Below are 20,900 nucleotides of genomic sequence, written 5' to 3' on the forward strand. Positions count from 1 at the left end.
TGTGAGGGTCAAAGAACGAGGACGAAGCACACGAGAGCCTGGGAAGTGGAGAGAGGGGAACACGTGAACGGCGTGTGAGCGAGGGCATCAGGATGGAGCGAGGGCATCAGGATAGAGCGAGGGCATCAGGAGGGAGCGAGGGCATCAGGATGGAGCGAGGGCATCAGGATGGAGCGAGGGCATCAGCCGCAAGATGGCCAGAGATGGAAACCAGAGAACGAAGGTGAAAGACAAGAGGGTGAGGAGAAGGTGCAGTATGAGTGACGGAGAGGAAGGAGGTGTGTGCGGAGGTGAGAAGACGTGATGAGCAGGAATGAGATCTGCAGCCTATAGATCTGCAGCCTGTAGATCTGCAGCCTGTAGATCTGCCGCCTGTAGATCAGGTGAAGTGTATGTTTTGCCCCGCAGAGCCACACATTGCGGCAGCTTGAGGAGCACAGCTGTAATTTACGGTCGCCATAGCGACCTCAGAGCTACTTGCTCAAAGACCCCGACCTCTCTGTCACGTATCTTGTTTAGTTTCTCTCATGTTCTGGAAGTCTACTCCATTTGAAGCTGCTGGGTCCTGCTGCTGCCCTCAAGGGTCGACTGATAAATTCTGAGCCTGTCAAAGGGCTTGCTCACCCCTGTAGGTATATGTGATCGTAACGTGTACACGTTTGTTGCATTAATTGGAGCCTGAGCTCATTGTGATTCACGGACACCATTTAATGTCTTAAACCCTAATGAATCTGCACAGCTCCTCTCACACATCACACAGATCCTACAGTGATCTATAGGTAGAAGAGTGTTTCCACCGATGTAGAGTTGTGATGTCTTCCCTGTTTAGGTTTAAAGAGAACTATAGCGGACGTGGTGTCGTCCCTCCCTCCCTCCCTCCCTCTCTCCTGCGGGACTCTCTCATTCCATCCTCAACACACACCATCAGTTTGTAGAATCAGAGGGTTTGATGCCAGACAGCCAGAGAAAATCAAATCAAATGTTGCTTCACATGAATCTACACATCAGACACACACAGTTCCAGTACATTAGCTTACCTCATGTGGTTTCATTATAAACACACTGCTCATACTTATCTGCTCTGTAGTGCTGAGTTTACACACAGGGTCTGTAGCTGCATGATTAAAGAGACACTTCTTTATTTGCCTCTGGCTGTGGAGGGAGAACCTTATAGAATGTTTATGTTCATGTGATGTTACTATCAGAGCCTAGAGAACGATCTGCTACCATGATTCCACACCAGCAGGAAAACATGAGCCGCTCAATTTCACCTAAATAAATAAACCCGTCAAGGAAGCAGACGCATGTTTCTTCCCATTCATATACACACACACAATGGCAGGAGTTGATATGACAGCAGAGGACGTGTGTTATCCTATAGATTGTGCTTCTGACACTGATGGAGCGACTGAGCCTGCCGCTCAGACAGACCTGAGGTTGGAGATGATGGGAGGATGATGGATGGCTGGCAGGCTGGAGGAGTGGCACTGAGAGAGGAGAGCTGAGGTAAACACACTCACTCACACACACACACACACACACACACACACACACACACACACACACACACACACGCTGGAGGTGGAGATGACAGATCAGTCAAATATCCAACGTCTTGCTTTCTTTAAATCAATGGCTGTGGTGTGTTTCCATTACACACACTGTGTATCAGACGGAGTGAGACTAAATGATTCCACTGCTCTAACATGCACATATGACCAAATATGGGCATGTTAGATGTACACATGTTAAGCAAATCGCAGCCCTGAAACAAAATGTGTGTGTGTGTGTGTGTGTGTGTGTGTGTGTGTGTGTGGTGTGTGTGTGTGTGTGTGTGTGTGTATGTGTGTGTGTGTGTGTGTGTCTCCCTTTTATCCCGACACCAGAATGAACAGTGATAACTAAAGTCGATGTGAAACGTGTGCTTTCATTCCAGGATACAGAGACATGAAGAGAGACACAAACAGCCCGAGGACAACAGAGGACATTGTCCTTAAAGCTATCAGACAGTCCCACCAAACACTGTGATTTAATCAGAGGCTCACTGAGGAAGAACAGGATCTGATATTTCACACTCTGCTGCTGCTGGACACTGACGCTCACTGCTCACACACATAATGTACACACACACACACACACAACACACAGCTGTGGTTGATGTGTGACATGTGTGTTGTATTATTGATTCATATCACACGGGTCTATGACCTGTTTATGCTAATCTGATGTTTGGATTATAAATTCTTATTATAGTGCAGCCTCTCTCTCTCTCTCTCTCTCTCTCTCTCTCTCTCTCTCTCTCTCTCTCTCTCTCTCTCTCTCTCTCTCTCTCTCTCTCTCTCTCTCTCTCTCTCTCTCTCTCTCTCTCTCTCTCTCTCTCTCTCTCTCTCTCTCTCTCTCTCTCTCTCTCTCTCTCTCTCTCTCATACAAGCTGTATTAAATTATTGACGTACTTTGCGAGCAGGGTTATATTTCTAATAGCACACTATGAATTAACCACGACAGGCCAAATGCCGACAGCGGAGGTAAGAAAGACTCAAAATCTTCCTCTCTTCAGATGAGAAGGAGCCACACAGACAGGAAGACACTCTGGGCTCTGACGCTGGCTGGCCTCACTGCTCTAATGTGTGGCTGGTGGTTGGGGGCTGTTAGAAGAACGTCTTCACCCTCCACTGAATCACCCGGGGAGGGCGAGGGAGGAGAAAGAGCGTGCCATGGGAGGTGCAGTGGAAGTCATATTATCAAGCCTTCTGGTGTCTGATGAGGTACACTCAGGTGTGTGTGCAGCAACATTTGTTCAGGAAGTTCAACGGCAGCGACTTTTATTCTATTCTATATCTGTTTCTATTTTCTTCCGGTCTAATTTAACATTTCTATCATTACTGTAAGGACTCCTTCTTGGTTGTGGTCGTTCTGGTTCCATTTTCCTCAGGATTGAGCAAATGTACAGTTGTTCTAGATCTTCAAAGAAAACACAAACACACACAGACACACACCATCTGTGAAAAATCTAAATAAAGCAAAATAAGCACAATCCGTCTCCAGATCCCATTCTACAAAGATGGCAGCTGGCAGTGCACGATCACATCAGAGAGGCAGCGGGCCGCTCAGATTGTTACGTTATCAAAAAATCTGTAAGAAGTTCAGTCCTGAGCCGTAGTCAAACCCACGCCACTTTGGACGAGCGTCTGCCAACGTCAAAGTGAGAGTTTTTTGTTATTTGCTGGCCGACTTTGTTGCCTGTAAACTCGGGACACAAGCAGCGGCCAGTTAGCTTGGCTTCTATAGCGGCTGGCTGCTGAGTCACAGTGACCTTAATGTGACAGCCAAGAGGAATCTGAGTGAAATCCCCACCATGAGACGGCACTGAACCCTCACGCATGTACTAGTTGTTACCATGTGCATGTATGTTATCTCGCCTGAGGACACAGAAAATGCACATCTAATGTCAAAGCTAACGTCTATAGAAGATCAAGGCCAAGGTCACTGTGACTGAACGCACAAAGACGTGGGAGAGATTATCACAGAGGAACAGCGAGTTAGACGGCTGCTGCTTTTGTCCGGCAAAATTCGTCTTCAATTCTTCTCCATTTTGACTTTAAAAACATCTTCCAATCCGTGCATCCCGCTGCCTCTCTCCTTTGCCTGCACACTGCGAGCTCCAATCTCTCCTTTCAATAATTGCAAATTGTGATTTGGAGACAGACTGGGTTGATTTTGCCATTTTGTTTTGACAGATGGTGTGTGTGTGTGATCGTCAGAGCGTCGGGGAGCGTTTACCCAGACGTCCTCCTTTATCCAGGTAGGGAGAGTCAACACTGCACAAAGGAGAAGGGAAATGCTGTTCCATTATCTTCTCTGAGATTAATTTCAGTCTCAATTTCGGTGAAAGAGAGAGAATAAAAGAAGGGTGAGAGAGATGGAAAACACGTGTTTGATCATGGATGTTATCAGCAGAAGTGATGAAGGTACGAAGATGCATGAAAGGACGAGTTCAGAGGGTCAGGAAGGAACAGGAAGTCGGAAAGAGATGTGACGGCGTGAAGGTGACGGAAAAAAGAAGAGTGAGAAGGGAAGGATGAGCACACACACACACCCACACACACACACACGCAGAGAGAGAGAGACAGAGAGAGACACAGAGATAAAAAACAAGGAAAGGAAAAGGAGAAACCCTCCGACAGAAAGATTGGGAGCTGCCAAAGAGGTCGCAAGACAAGAGGAGAAAAAAGAGAGAGCAGAAGAGACGAGAGACAAGATAAGAGAGGATTAGAGACAAAATGGATGAGAGGAAAGAAGGAGGAGGACAAATGACTTCCAACAGAACGAACGATTTCCACCTGATTGATCTGGACAATCTGCTCTCTCTCTCTCTCTCTCTTTCTCTCCCTCTCTCTCTACCTCTACATCTCTCTCTCTCTCTCTCTGGTCTGCTTTGTATGGATTGATGTTCCATGTGAGACACAATGGGCTCCTCAGGGTACAAGAGATCCACTCAATTTTTCTTTCTTGTGTGTGTGTGAGAGAGAGAGAGAGAGAGAGAGAGAGAGAGAGAGAGAGAGAGAGAGAGAGAGAGAGAGAGTCCAAGCCGAACACCTCGTTGTGTACACCTCGCCTGCAGAGGGAGACGAAAATACACTCTTTACCCAAAACATCATTAACTTAGGCAGTTGATTGATAAGTCCTGAGCCTGACACTCGGACTCATAGGTGCTGTGCAGGATTCCATCTCATCTTCACAGGATTCCATTTCCTCTCTGTTTTGTCCTTTTCCACATTTGGAAAGAGGAGAAAGTAACAGTGCAGCTCAGCAGGGGGTGAAGGTGTTAATGATCATTCCATTAGCAATTCATGGAGTTAGGAATGGAGTTGATGAGCAGCTTGTTGTTCTAGCTGTGTCTCCTTCTCCTAGCTCTGCCGCCCTCCCCCCTCTCCTGCCTTCTCCCTGACAGGTATCTAGTTTCACACTCGGCATGGCTGGACCCGAGCCAAGTATGATTGGCTCCCATCCCACACCATTTGTCTCTAACCGGTTGACGTGCATGTCAATAAAACCCACATGGGGGAGCGCTCTTACGCACAGGCATTAGCTGGAATGTGCTGGTGGGCTGTAAAGGGAGCTGGTTCAGTCCACCAGGCACTCACAAGCACACAGACGGGTTTGTTTGCAGAGGGAAGTCCCTAGATGTCCGGCATACAAATGCTGTTGGTGCAATCGTGTGGCGTTTAAACTGAGTTGCCAAATTGCAAACGGTTGGATCGGCGTGTACGAGGGCATTTACCCCCCGTTTGTTTGGGGTTTGTTTACTGGAACTACACCATAGAGAAGCTGGAGTTAGTGTTTGAAATTAAAACCTAGAGATAAATGAATTGTTGTTTTCCATCATTGTTGTTTCCATCCTAAGCGTTCACTTCTGTCTGCTCTGTTACGGAACAAACACAATACTCTAATCCACCACTAGGGGCGAGGACATAGATAATTGCTCATTGGTTAAGGGGGTTAAGGTGGTTAAGGTGGTATGGGTGCTCAGATGGTCCGAAGCCATGGTCTCAGTTAGCAGGCATGTTCAGCTGGTTTGTTCTTTTTGTCAACGATAATTTCTGGATGTATTTTTGATGCGAGGCGTCACCGCGCGGCATTAAAACAAATACTCAAGACGTTTAGATTTAAAACACATCTGCACGACTGAGCAGGTAATGGAGATGAGGTCATTCTGTTCTGGATGCACGTGGGAGCTCTCAGTTAAGGATGAAGACGATATTACCAGCCGCCACCGCCGCTCTTGCTGGGTAAGTGTTTGACAGCTATTATTTTTGTGCTGGAGAGTCAATCTCAGCTGCGAATCCCAGGCGTTCCATCAACAACATGGTACGTTTGCTCCAGCTATGTTTTCTAGGCACAATTATATTTAAAGGTGTTTCTATTGCTCTCCCTTTTTTGTTGACTCCATTTTCTCCTCACAGATTCTATCTACAAACTACCATGACTACATTCCTCTGCTGTTGTGTCTCTACGTGACTCTCCTAACGTCTCGTCTCGAGGGAGGTGAATCCCTGGGGGGGCTTTTATTGTGAATAACAGCAGGAAGTGAAAGCAACCTGATGACCACGAGCGGCTGAGTGTTATTGTACTGTACAGCTGGAGCTCAAAGTGATTCAAGCACCTGCGAGCGTCGGCGCTACTCAATTTGTTCAGTTTGAAACGTTTCGGTCAATCGGATGGAACACGGAGCCCCAGAGACTCCAGAACCTGCGGCCCGATCCACAATCATTAAGGAAGGTGTCACGTCATTAAAACACTGCTGGAGGACAACACGCCGGGCAAAGCGCCTCCTCTGATCTCCTTTAATGCCCCTTATTGAAACCTTCGCTGAGGGGAATTAAGCAAACGCTACCAACACGCAATGTATTTTTGATATTTTACGCTCAAGGCGATACAAATACTCCACATAATGAAACGCAACGCAGACCAGCTGAATTATAAAACGTCCCTCGCTGCTTCTTCACTGTTTTTGTCAGATTCCATCACCATCATTTTGTCTTTGAAGCACTGATTCCTCTGTTGGACTTCATCATCAGTGTGTCCGTGTGGTGTGTTGATATGATTGATCCAAACAGACGGTAGCTAAAGTCTAAACGTTGACAGTGAGGTCACCTTGCTGGAGGAGCATCCACACACACACAATGATCCCCTTCAGTGAGTGTGTGTTTGAACATCTCCTGGATCTGGAGACTGGAATCAATTGAATGTCTTTCAATCTGTTACATCTATTACATAAAATCTACACACACACATGTTTATGCATCTGGAGGGTTTTGGTCCTGGCGCTCCCATCATGCATTCATCCTCATCAAACACCAGATTAGATTTACAATGATTTAGTTAGATTAGACTTTAGACACACGCGCCTGTTATTGGTCGCTGTAACTGGATGATTGACACCTGAGGAGCTCAGGTCAGAGGGCATGATGGTCATGAAGAGCAGTTACATTAAGCACACACACACACACACACACACACACACACACACACACACACACACACACACACACACACACACACACACCTATACTGTACATGCATGGAATCAATAGGATGCCCTTGGACTCCTTGCTGGACCGTAGAGGTCGGCCAGGAGAGCTAAATCTATTTACAATTGCATCATATAGATTGGTTACTACGGCAACATCGATTTATGTTGTTTTCAAACTAATGACAGTGTTTCTATGTGACATTTGAATGATATTGATGTATTATAATGTGCATTTGAAGATATTACACAGTGCTGCTGCTTCTACACACACACACACTGTATGTGTGTGTGTGAGAGTTATGAGAATGGAGGAAGTGTGAGCGTGAGTAAACAAAGAGGAACCAGCTGATGAAGAGACAAATATATAGAAAGAGAGAAAGCTTTCAAAGAATACACACACACACACACACACACAAACTCGCTCTCACACACACACACACACTCACTCACACACACACGTTAGAAAACTAAAAACAAGTGAGTATTTGCAGTCTACACTGTCTTTGTAAAGGGGAGAATTCAGAGCACGCACACACACACACACACACACACACACACACACACACACACACACACACACACACACACACACACACACACACACACACACACACACACACACACACACACACACACACACACACACACACACACACTTCCTCAGGGTGGTGATTTCACAAAGCGAGCTGACTTCCTCTCCCTCTCTCTCTCTCTCTGTGACTCCCCCAGTTGTGTGTCTGTGTGTGTGCGCGTGTGTGTGTGTGCGTGTGTGTGCGTGTGTGTGCGTGTGCGTGTGTGCACCCTGGGTATGTGACCTCTCCTTTTGGTTTCATTAAACATTGAGTTCTCTCTGGACTGGACAGCATACTGATCATTGGCTTTGAGAGGAGGAAACACACCAGCGGGCCTTCAGAGAGCACGTACCTCTGCCAAGGCCGCACACACTTCTTTATCATGCCAATATAAAGCCAGACGGGGAAGGAAGCCACAATATATATCAATCTGTCATATCTGGATCAATATCTGGACCTGGGCTGAACTGTTAATGAACTTCAGATGAACTGACTCCATCACACTTTCTTTGTCTGTTCACCTCGTCTGTGTTTTCATGTGCGTGCGTGTGTGTGTGCGTGCGTGCGTGCGTGCGTGTGTGTGTGTGTGTGTGTGTGTGTGTGTGTGTGTGTGTGTGTGTGTGTGTGTGTGTGTGTGTGTGTGTGTGTGTGTGTGTGCTGTAAAATAGTCAATATTCAGGCATTTCTTGTTTCAAACCTTTTAATTAATGAAGCGTCCCTCATAAACACGTGTGGCCTTCATAAACACGTGTGGCCCTACACACGTGTGTTGTTCACAGTGTTGATGCCTGGAGCCGGGTCTGCCTCTTAAGATGAAGTGGAGGAGCTAATGTGCCTCTGTGGGATGTTTCATATCTGAGCGAGGTCACCTGACTCCATCTGTGGCTGAGGAGCATCAGGAGCGTCTGAGCGACTCGGAGGCAACAGAAGGTTTGGATGATTGCTGAAGGTCAACATCTCACACGTGTTGAGCTCATTAGTTTGGTGATCTGTGGAACAACTCATCACCTCATCACCTCTTCTCCTATTCTCAAGTATCCTGAGATCATTGGTACCACGTGAAACACACACACACACACACACCCACACAAACACAGCAAAACAAGAAAGGTATGAAGTCATTTACCTGAACTAAGAGCCACAGAGCAGTGAGACACCACGGCCGCTCCATCAGCACAGGAGACAGGATGTCTATGGAGACATTCTATAGGCCAGACTTCCTCAGGTATCTGTCATCTCCATATTCTGGAGTCACAGAGGGAGTGAGAGCAAAGATGCATGGAATTCTTCCTCTGGGGAGTTTTCAGTTCCCATGTAAAGTATCAACAAGCAGCATTATGGAGCAGCGGAAGGACAATCAATAGGTTTCATATCAGCAGGCATTCAGATGCAGCCGGGTGCTTTTCAAAGGAAACAGCAACAAAGAGGAAACACTTCAGGAATCCAGAATGCAGAATTAGTTCCCAAACTCTTCTCTCCTGCTGCTCTTTTAAGAATCACCAAAGTCTGGAGGGCAACAAATGAATAAAGTCTGGGATCGTGATGTACGTCGGACCGAGTCGCACCGCGGCGGACCGCCCAGCCGATGAAAGACGAGGCGTCATTACCGTAGCAACAGGACTCACGCGACACGGTGAGTGATGAAGTTTATACAGATGGAACTTTGTGTGTGTGTTTAAAGTGTCGCTCACTGTGCATTAATGCCTTCATAAACAGCTTTCATTCATAAAGGATCAGTATATTAAAGTCACTATGACCTCATCTAAGAGGGGAAGTATAGCGGTTGAACATGTAGAGGCTGATCTGAAGGCTTCTCTCTCCTCCACACAGGGAGAAATGCTGCTTCTAAAGCTTTGCACCTTGAAAAGTGTAACAGGATTAAAACCTAAACCCTTGCAGTTCAGTCAAACGGAACACTTCTCTCTTCAAACTTACTGAATTGTTGCCTAAAGAATGAACTCTCTGCCTCTCTGCAGTGTTCAGTCGGCCTTCCTCTCCACTCCATCACTCACACACACACATCCTGAGGCCCCGCACAGGCCTTAAGGCTGTGGCCTGAGGAATGAGAGAAGAGAGAAGACCTTTATTTCAATTACTTGTCCCCTCTTCACACTCTCTCTCTCTCTCACACACACACACACACACACTTACATGTGGCCATAGCTCACCTCTGGACAGGCCCGACTGTTTCTGTGTGTGAGCGTGTAAACAAGCGTACATGTGTGCAGAGAGGCGACATGTAATTGAAATAAATGGTCACACTTTGGGGAGGAGCTGATCGCCCCCGGTGTGTGTGGGAGTGTGTGTTTGTGTCTGTGTGTGCCTGTGCCTGTCGGTGTGTCTGTGTGAGTGTGTGTTCCTTTGTGTCTTTAAAATACAGAATTACTCTCTTTCTCTCTCTCACACGCGCGCGCACACACACACACACACACACACACACACGCACACACGCACACACACACACACGCACACACACGCACACACACACGCACACACACTGTTCACACATCTCCTGTTGCTCCTTGTCATTCCTTTAGATCTTTACAAAGATGAAGAGTGAAACACACACACACACACAGTCACGCTCATACGCTGCACACTGAGTGATACACACTCGGTTCTCTAATCATCTCTCTTCATTTACATATGGGGGGAGAACTTCTGCTTCTTTACATTCACTTCAGTCGCCATGCAGAGGAGGAGGAGGAGGAGGAGGAAGAGGAGGAGGAGAGACGCTGGCTGAGTTAAATTTACACCAACAGCGTGTTCATAATGAGCTCACTGAGGTTGTGAGAGTAAATGTGTACATTTCCCCCTATAAGCAATGAAGCAGCAGCTATAAAAACACCTCCAGTGTGAGAGGAGACGCGTTACACTGATGTGAGGAGTCATTAACACACACACAGTCAGGACGAGGTGTGTGTGTGTGTGTGTGTGTGTGTGTGTGTGTGTGTGTGTGTGTGTGTGTGTCCCTGCACACTGCTGCCTCTCTGGAGAACACAAACACAGCAACCACCTGATGTAGCAACATTTATAACTTCATTTTGGGCAAAATGTGTGTGTGTGGGCGAGACAACGGCTTCGCTGCTGCGAATGCAAAATGTGTGTGTGTGTCTGTGTGTGTGTGTCTGTGTGTGTGTGTGTGTGTCTGGTGGGAGAGGGTAGCAGAGGATCAGAGGAATTGTGTCTGACAGGTTTGTTATTAGCTGTGAATGAATGTGTTTCTGAGTGAGCATGTGTCTCACTGTGTGTGTGTGTGCGTGTGTGTGTGTGTGTGTGTGTGTGTGTGTGTATGTGTGTGCCTGTTCGTGTGTGTGTGTGTGTGTGTGTGTGTGTGTGTGTGTGTGTGTGTGTGTGTGTGTGTGTGTGTGTGTGTGCGTGTGTGCGTTTGTGCATGCGTGTGCGTGTGTGTGTGTGCATGTGTGTGCGTGTGTGTGTGTACCTGTTTGTGTGTGTGTGTGTGTGTGTGCGTACCTGTGTGTGTGTGTATGTGTGTGTGTGTGTGTGTGTGTGCGTGTGCGTGTGCGTGTGTGTGTGTGCGTGTGCGTGTGTGTGTGATATTTGTTGTCCGGTCATGACTCTGGTGTCCATCTGTCTCCAGGAGGCAGCGAAAACAAGAAACAGAGGGAAGTAAAAGAAGAGGAGCGACTGAGGAGACGTGAAGGAGTGAGGAAAAGGCAGGAAGGAAAGGATGAGTGGGTAGGAGGAAGGAGACAGGAGGATCACGCTGCAATAATGAACACACAGACAAAGAAGAAGAAGGAGAACAATAAATCAAAGCGTGAAGCTCGTCTGCTCTCTCAGGTCTGTTGTTGTTTTGTTTCATACCTGAAGCTAAAAGTCGTCAGCTTAATTACAAAAACGTCAGAACTTTGTGCGTCCTGAGGGAGAGGAGCAGGGAGATCTGCTGCAGAGCGAGGAAGAGGGAGTGGATGCAGAGTTTCCAGCCAAACAGAGACGAGAGATCCAAGAGAACTTCCAAGGTCATTCTGAGGTGAGGGGCCTTCTGGTTGATCAAACTATAATCCTCTCTCTAAATCTCTGTCACTATGGAGACGGCGACTCGTCAAACGCAGGTGCAACAACTCTATTCATAATGGCTGCATTCCATTTAGGAGGGCCTGGGTGTGAGCCCTTGAACGCACCGTCACCTTCTCACTTTACTGGCAGGGTTTAGAGTCAAAGCTCCACATACTGTATCTCTCCATGAGCTCTATTTACTGACAGACACGACATGAAAGCCTGAGCCATCGCAGGAATGTAAAACGCCGCACTTACGTCTGGTCGGCGTCAGAGTCCAAGGCTCTGCACGCCCACACAGGTTCGCTTTCCCGCTTTCAAATCCACTCTGTGTTAACTCCATAGATACCAGCAGTAAATATACAAATGTAGAGTTCTGCTATGTAACAAGCGGAGAGGACCCTGAGAGGAGAGCCGGGAGGAAGTCAGTGACACGGCCCACGCAGTCCTGAGAGCGGGGCAGCCCAAATGAGTGAAAACACGCGTGGGCGACGTTTGGCTGAGCAGGGAGCCGAGACAGACATGACTGCTGTGAGCCGGCGTTCCTGGAGAGAAGAGCCACAGGAAGTCAGAATATAAGAATCATTTAATCTTAAACTCAGCACCAAGCAGGAACTCACAGTAAACGAGCCACGGTTACATCATCGATCAGCAGGGTTTGATTTCTTTGTGTGATTGATGTGTGGCATCTTCATCACGTTTTAACTTTTAACCAGATGACAGCAGCTCAGACCGCAGAGATGTTAGACCACAGTTGAGTGTGTGTGTGTGTGTGTGTGTGTGTGTGTGTGTGTGTGTGTGTGTCTCGGGCACTTTGTAATGCTTAACTAACAGGCTGCATGAGTGGTGCATCAGGATCATGTAAACAGAGTGTGTGTGCGTGTGTGTTTACACTGCAGGATGCTACATTAGCAGTGCGGCTAATGCTTCCCTTCAGATGCATTATGCAACGTGGAGCAAAATGTAGACGCAGTTAGAACGAATCTAAAGTGAAAGACAGGAAAAAGGCAGGAATCCATTAAGACCACGCAGATTCTGGAGGAGACGTTTGTGTTTCAGTTCCTCGGCTGCAGAGAGACGAGACCAGCGCACAAATGAGGACGAGGAATGTGGAAACAACTGGAGTGAGTTCTTGTTAAGTTTGGGAGGCAGACACACACACACACACACACACACACACACACACACACACACACACAGACACACACACACACACACACACACAGAGCCACACACACACACACACACACAGTCTGTTCCGGCAGCTGCCAGCGCTGACAGTTGAGGGATACAGTGAGATCTGGGAAACAGGCTTCCTCGCCCGTGTGTGTCTCGCTCGGCACGCTCTAGTCTGGACTTTCATCTCTCCAGGTAAACTGAGGCCTCTGACTCTCTGCCCAGATCCCCCCCTGATGGATGGAGGCCTGAAGAGAACACAGCCTGGCTCCGCTCTCCGCTCGTCCAAAGACTAAATCGGCTGCCGCTTCCATTCTGGGACGGTAAATTTCCAGCACGTCTCCTCGGCGCCGCGCCGCCCGTACTTTTTAATCCCCATCTGTTGTTTCAAAAGAAAAGCTTTCGCAGACAATTTAGCGAGCCACCTACAGCCAATCGGCCCGTGTTAGCGGCTCATTGAACCCGCCGGTCGGCTCCGCGTTAATCTCGCCTCTGTGGCTGCGGGGCTAATAACATTCTGGGAGAGGCTGCATGCCATTCTGTTCATCTTAATGAGTGGAGCTCCAGCTTGTCAGCAGCCAAAGCGTCTCCAGACTCCAGCGTAGGGTCACTGGCTCTGCTGCTGTGTGCCATGGATGCCTTTACATGTATTTGTGTCACATATTGTCCGTGTTCCAGTGTGTTCTGTGGGGAATATGAGCTGAGAACACACTGAGCAGCAGCTGAAGCCATTTTGAAAGTCCGTCGTTACAACACTTTGCCTTGTCTCCGCTCGTGGAAATTTGCTCTAACGAATACAAATCACAGCGATCTGTTCCCATCCTCACTGCCACGGCAACGGAGCATTCTAATGGCTCTAACTTTAGGATCTGACTTTATAACGGCTGTTTTTAGGGAGGTTTTCAGACGCAGTGTTGAGTTTCTCCGTCTGCACAAAACGATACAAAAGACTCTGACTTCTATCTGAACTAAATCTCTCTCCCGTACGGTTCAAGAGAGTCAAATTCATATTTTCCTTTCCTAACCCCCCGTAGTAAATGTGAAGAAACACATTGTGATGTCAAGTTAAAAGATTTGTGCTCGACAACAACAGCGGCATTATTCCAGGGCTTTATCATATCGCAGCTTCACAGACGTCAGATAAGTCAGAAGTAGAATATTTCCCTGCGTCGGGATACAAAGCAGCACAAGCAACGCCTTCAGACCCGCACCAGTATCTGTGTGAACGTGCTGCACTCACACACACTCACTGTAGAATCACCATTGTGAAGGGTTTTCTTAAGCTTCAGCCTCAAATCAAATGAGAACCGGGTCGGTGAGAGACGAAAACACGCCGGCTGATTTAGAAACGAGGCTGAAGAGGGGAGAGAAGCGATCGATAAGTGAAAGCAGAGTGAAGTTCTGCTTCAGATATGAGAGGAATTATGATTCCCTGCAGAGACAAACAGGAGTGGAAGTGTCAGAGCAGCAGACGAGAGAGGAGAGTTAGCCAAACACATCCCGCGCCAGCCGCACGAGTGCGTGTGCGTGTGTGTGTGTGTTTGTGTGTGTGTGTGTGTGCGTGCACGAGCGAGCGCGCTTAGACTTTGGCGGCAACATGTCATGGAGGGTTTACGGTGTTTTGCCAAGGACGAGTTGAGGCTTCTGCTGTGCCATGTTTGCCTCTTTAAACACACGCAGATCAAATGCAACACAAGTGGGGATACAGAAGATCACTTTCAGCCGGCTGGCACACGAGACGAGTGGAAGCGTGGCTGATCAAACACTCGTGGCTACAGAGTACACGGACGCAGATGCATCACATCACCGGGAGCAGGAGGAGGAACAACAGCGGGACACACACACACACATCACAAACCCTCAGCTGTCCTTTCATGTGAAGGCAACGTTCAAGACGTCTCCAAGACATCTGAGGACATTTCAGACGTCTCCCAAAATCACCTGAGGACATCTGAAGATTTCACCAAAACATTTAAGACACTTAAGACATCCTTAAAGAACCCTGAGGACATCTGAAGACATTTCCTGCAGGGCATCAGTCACATCACAAGCTTTCCAGACTGATTACACACATTTACCCGCAGCTACGTTTTGACATAAAGCTCTCTGGTGAGGACGGATCAGCGGGGACGACGTCTGTCTCACAGCTACACAGGCCGTGGCGTACTTTGCACACACTCCCAGGAGCTCCCGCCTTGGTCGGAGTGTAAGACTGAGCCAGCAGGAGGCGCCATACTAAGGGAAGGAGCCCCGGGTGTGTGCGGTGGAAGAGGACCAAACTGCATCAGAGATGTGACATCATCAGAGCGCTGAATCCTTACTTTGCTTACATTTGTCCACAAAAACTGATCTGAAACATGATCTCAATCCAAAAGGAGGAAGAGTTTGATGTTTAATTAAAATCCCGTTGCACGTTTAATTATTGATCAAACGCTGCCGTGAAGGGAAGATTACACACATCTCACTGGGAACTATAATTATAAAACACGTTGGAGTAAACACAGATCCTCTGCCATCACTCATCTTAGAGAAAGTTTAACGCCCAGCTGACACGTTTACAACACGCCTGCATCAAAACCACAACTTACTTTCTGTCTCAGCATCATAATTAATAAGTTATGTCAATCAGTTTATGAGTGTTTATCTGAGACACACACACACACACACACACACACACACACACACACACACACACACACACACACACACACACACACACACACACACACACACACACACACACACACACACACACACACACACACCTTGAGGCTGTGGGCATGTGGGCAGAGGCAGGGATTCAAACTCCAGATATGATAAATGTCTCTTTAATTATAATAATAATAAAAAGGTCATGCTGCCCAGTCTCACACTCTAAACACACGCAGAAGAGCAGAGCAGCTCGTCTTCGCTCGGGCCCACTGTCAGCAAACTGAACATCCTGACACTTAAAGACACGGAGGATGAAAGGAGGCAGAGGAGGAGGAGGAGTAGCAGGAAGAATGCAAAGTAGAAATTAATTAGCACCCCTGACACTGAGGCCACTGGAAGCCATCATGGCTAATTGATGCTCATTTATTAACCAAAGAGCTGAGGGGAGGAGATGACTATAATTACTGCGGCTCCCTCTCACTCCTGCTTCCTCCTCTTCCCCGGCCAAGCGACTCAGATCCGAGTGTGAATCCATCTTTTAGCGATGTTTTCACTTGGATCCATTATTCATCTCTTCTTAGTTTCCGTGTCAGTGGCCTCTCTTCATGGCCACCTCTGTCTGATCTGATGCTCTCCTGCCTTCCGTCCTTTGTCAGATCTGTGACGCTCCATCGGCAGCAGAGCTCTCAGCGAGGCTCCGGCTGCTCATTACGGGCTAATTATTCATTAACTCCGTGCTCATACGGAGACCTCGGCTTTACACTGGCGGCTCCGCTTCTACATTGTTGATGGAACCTTTGATTGCCATTCAGTTGTTAACGCACACTTGAACTCACAGCGTCTAAAGCGTCTCCGCACAGCCTCTGCCGCCGGCGTCAGGCTGTGTTTGGACAGAAGATTCACGCGTGCAGAAGCGGCCGACGTCTCTGGTGAACCAAAACAAAGCACACAAGGACGGCCAAGCGAACAAATCAAGTGCAGGCAAATCAGCAGAGCACAGGTTTGATAAAAGGATTTTGAATTGGATGGATGGAATATAAATAATACAAAAGGACAACACGGAATCACAGAGGACAACCTAGACGTCTGAAGTATGAGGATGTACCTAATACAGGAGTCTCACTACATAAACATGCAGTTCTGCTCGTGTTAGCTGGTAAAGAGGGAGCGCTGTGGCTCTGAGCCCGTCTGAGCGTTTCTGATGATTTCCTCTTTTACTGGAGGTTGAAGTGTCACAGAGCCAGATCTGCACTGCTGCGGCCGTGAACGGAGACAAGTTGTTCCTCTTTGGACTTAAGGAGACGTGATCACATGCTGGGGAAGCTGTGAAGAGCAAACGACATGAAGCCTCTTCTTCAGTAAAGCTGCGTGCAAACAGGAAACGGGCTGAGATCTCTGCTTTTCACCCAGAGTGGTAATTGGGTGGACAAAGTTTGAATTCTCCCTAATAAGGAGCCTTTACCAAGAACAGTGTTACCTGGTGAGCGCACACACACACGCACGCACGCATGCACACACACACACACACACACACACACACACGATGTACTGTGCTACAATTTGACATGCAGCCAATTACAGAGAGACAGAGAAGCTGCAGAGGAAGAGGAAGGTACAGGAACACGGAGAAACAGAATGGAGGGAAAAAAAGATGAAAAAGCGGGAAAACTGAGGGAGTGTGTCTCACAAAGTGTTATACAGAATGTCCTACGTGTGTGTGTGTGTGTATGTGTGTTTTATGCAAAGGGTCAATACGTTCTGTTTCAATTAACCCTCGACCACATCAGCGTCCTGCTTTGTTGTCACCTTGTCTCCCTCTGCAAACCTGAGGGAGGGGCAAGGTGACACGGTGGGGAGAGAGGGAGGGGAGGGAGGGAGGGGAGGGAGGGGAGGCGACGTCATTAGTGTTTGACCTTACTGCAAACACTAGTAGTGGATGGACAGAGCAGAGAGGACAGAGCAGAGAGGCGAGTGTAGTGTGTGTGTGTGTGTGTGTGTGTGTGTGTGTGTGTGTGTGTGTGTGTGTGTGTGTGTGTGTGTGTGTGTGTGTGTGTGTGTGTGTGTGTGTGTGTGTGTGCAGCCTCATATCCTGTTTACACCAAAACAAGCCAGACACAAATTATGCAAAATCACCAATTTACCTGAGAGAACCTTCATCTCCCTTCAGGCTGCTCTGCTGCTCTGCTGCTCTGCCTGCTTCATTTCTTCGGCATAATTTAGCTCTTCAGACATAAACGCTGCTCTTGGCGGCAAAAAATGGCAAATAAGATGAGATCAAAGTTTATGGGGATTAGACACAAAATCTGCCCTGTAAGTCTTGTTTTTCTCCTTTCAGTATCACAGCAAAAAGCTTTAATATTATAACTGTGTGTGTGTGTGTGTGTGTGTGTGTGTGTGTGTGTGTGTGTGTGTGTGTGTGTGTGTGTGTGTGTGTGTGTGTGTGTGTGTGTGTGTGGGCCTCAGAGAAACAGAGGGAGAGGATAAGTGGAGGGAGACAATAGGGAGCGACGTGGAGTGGAGAGATAAGGAGGGAACGAGGGTCGGGGAGCGAGGTTGAGGGAACGAGTAAGGAGGTAATTAAGGTGGGAATGAGGAGGCCAGAGGGGAACGACGTCACAATGGAAACATGCGCACGGGATCAGCATCGCCTTGTCTCGCCACAAAAGGAAAGACAAAGAGGACAGAGGAGAGGGAGGGGAGAGGGAGGGAGGGAGGGAGGGGGAGGGAGTGTGTCACGCAGGTGTGAGACACTGAGAGGAGGGGGGGGGCATAGGGGACCACTTGTTAAGCAGCCACATGAGACAGTGAAGACACCGGGAACGCCGCTGCAAGATCCAAACTGGATAAATCCAATTCCAACTGTACACACACAAAAAACAAAATGGAGTCTGTACCATGTTTACACTGAGAAAGACACAGATGGAGGCGACTCATTGAATGTTACTCTGTCCTAACTTGACATTCTAGCCCACCTGTGAAGAAATTAGGCCTCAACCAGGCAGAGACGACATGACGAGCTCACACGGACACTTAACCCTTTACACTCCAGTGAAGCTGCTAACAGGTGATAAAGGCTCAGCCGGCCTGCAGAGTGGAGCTGTGGCATCGGGCATCACTAAATAATTACTGCTGTTATCCAGACAGAGCTCCCTCCCCGCTGTCGCTCTGTGAAGCTTTTAGAGAGATCAAGTGCCCCTCGACCAGAAATACAGCTGCACAGCCTGGTGGAGGAGCGGCCACAGAGCTGGAGTTCTGCTCTGCGGCTGGATGAGGCTGATAGAAAGCTCCAGAACTTCACTCAGAAAGGTCAAATCTGAGGGGAACTTATTGAGTGTGAAGTTACAAATGAACGTGGGAGTTTTTGCATCAGTTTCATTTTCAGTCCCAAGCTTCACTGCGAGTGAAACCAACTACGGCGCTGTCCATGGTGCTGAAAGCCATGGAAACATAAACAGGCAGGAGAGTTGGAACGTATTTGAACGCTTTTCAGCAGCCCTCAGCTTTAAATAATGAACCCCTGAAAATATTAAAAATAAGTGTACAAGGTTCCTCAGCATCTTGATTCAATCTACGACATTAAAGGAATCTAAGGGCAACACTGCCTATTCTGTCCTCTACCCTGGGGACTCTCTGTGGGCCAAGATAACCTTTAACACATGAATCACATCAGGTTATGATGCAACTGAGATACAAACCTGGGGCAGATTTGTGTGAGAAAACCTTTGAATCAGCATAATCAAAGTCTGAAGAAAAAAGCTGCACCCAAGGGACCTCAAAGCACTTTGAAGTCACACTGCAGATCAAGAAGAGGAGCGATGATGCTCAAAGGGTCAGTCAGCGTGACAGGAGGCCCCGAGGAGGTTGGCTGCACGCTGGCCTCCTGGTTATCAGCAGCCGTCACTCCTGAAGGAAGCTCGGCGTCATAAGCCTCGGAAGCCATTGATCTCCGCTCTGCAGCAGCCAGTGCGTTGGGAAATAAGATTTGATAAGGGAGGTTTTGTGGTGTTGTGTCGGGTCGGGCGATGGAGAGAGCAGAGACGCTGCCAGCAGAGACGATTCTTTCATCTAATAAAGCCAAAATATGGAGTCTATAGAAATTAATTGACAATAAAAGTGGAAATGAACTGAGGATGATATCAATGGGGTGTATCCTTTAAAGTCATGTTAAAGCTGTAGACGCTGGTTGAGAGTCACGTCAGCTTACTTCCTCCATGCAGATACAGAGCAGCGGTTATGATTGATTATGAGGGAAAAGATCAGAAATAAAGCTAAAAACAGGAACAAGTGTGTCAGCAGGTGGAGCGAACTGGAGCTAAATGCAGAAAAAGAAAACAAAAAAGCTGCCTTCAAGGGTTTAACTTCACAAGAGCAAAGGAGAGAGAGAGGCAGAGGAGGCAGAGGAGGCAGAGAGGGCAGAGGAGGCAGAGGAGGCAGGGCGGACGATCGAAAGAGCAAACACCAGCCATCGGAAACAAGAAGGCAGAAGTGACCAGAGCAGAGTGACCTGCAACACAGGGGGGGGGGTTCACTTCCTGGAATAAATAAAGCTCCTCTGCAGGCCAACGTCCACACACACACACACACACACACACACACACACACACACACACACACACACACACACACACACACACACACACACACACACTCCGACAAGCTCCAAGAATAACTCCAGTGTCCTAACTGTAGGGAACTTTGGGGATAAAAGGCTGGGAAGAAGAGCTGCAAAATGGAGAAAAATCAAAAACAGAGAGGAGGAAAACAACAGCCTGACAGCTATTAAATATTTAATGGGAAAAGAGACGGAGCGGTGGAGAAAGATGAAGAGGACGGCTGTAAACTGTGGGCTCTGTGTGGGCTGATGGCATACTAAAGTGTGTGTGTGTGCGTGCGTGCGTGCGTGCGTGCGTGCGTGCGTGCGTGCGTGCGTGCGTGCGTGCGTGCGTGCGTGCGTGCGTGCGTGCGTGCGTGCGTGCGTGCGTGCGTGCGTGCGTGCGTGCATGTCATTTGATCTTTCTGAGAGATCTTGCAGCCGTTACCGCAATTTCAATATCACAGATTACTGGATGAAGCATTTCTGATGTACAACAAACAAAACATGCTGATTTGGCCAATTAATATGGAACAACGCCACAAATAGTGAGCGTGCGTGTGTTTGTGTGTGTGTGTGTGTGTGTGTGTGTGTGTGTGTGAGGAGGGGGGCATAGAATAACTACACTAAGTGCTTCTTTATTGCTTTTTCATAAAACAGGTCAGAGATAAAGTGAAACAGGAAGCAGGAGAGGCGGGCGGGGGGCGGCGGTGAACAAACAAGTTTATGCTGTAAAAACACTATTAAAGACAGATGAAGTGAGTGTGTATTTAAGCATTAAAATGACAGAGCGTCACACACTCGCTTCCAGGCCCTTTGGTGCAGAGGTCGTCAAACCGTCACCGCCGCACATCCA

The 20,900-nt window shown here is 47.9% G+C and overlaps 1 long non-coding RNA gene across 1 annotated transcript; it reads left to right on the plus strand.

Moving 5' to 3' along the window:
• The first annotated feature begins 148 nt into the window (after positions 1–148).
• LOC143015259 (uncharacterized) lies at positions 149–2,045 on the plus strand. The gene is made up of 3 exons (XR_012965411.1): positions 149–223; positions 1,382–1,506; positions 1,937–2,045. It is a non-coding gene; the product is annotated as an uncharacterized LOC143015259 (long non-coding RNA).
• Positions 2,046–20,900: the final 18,855 nt, after the last annotated feature.

The sequence above is a fragment of the Genypterus blacodes genome, unplaced genomic scaffold, assembly GCF_046128005.1.
Source record: "Genypterus blacodes isolate CSIRO-AG114 ecotype Tasmania unplaced genomic scaffold, CSIRO-AGI_Gbla_v1 ptg000193l_1, whole genome shotgun sequence".
NCBI lineage: Eukaryota > Metazoa > Chordata > Actinopteri > Ophidiiformes > Ophidiidae > Genypterus > Genypterus blacodes.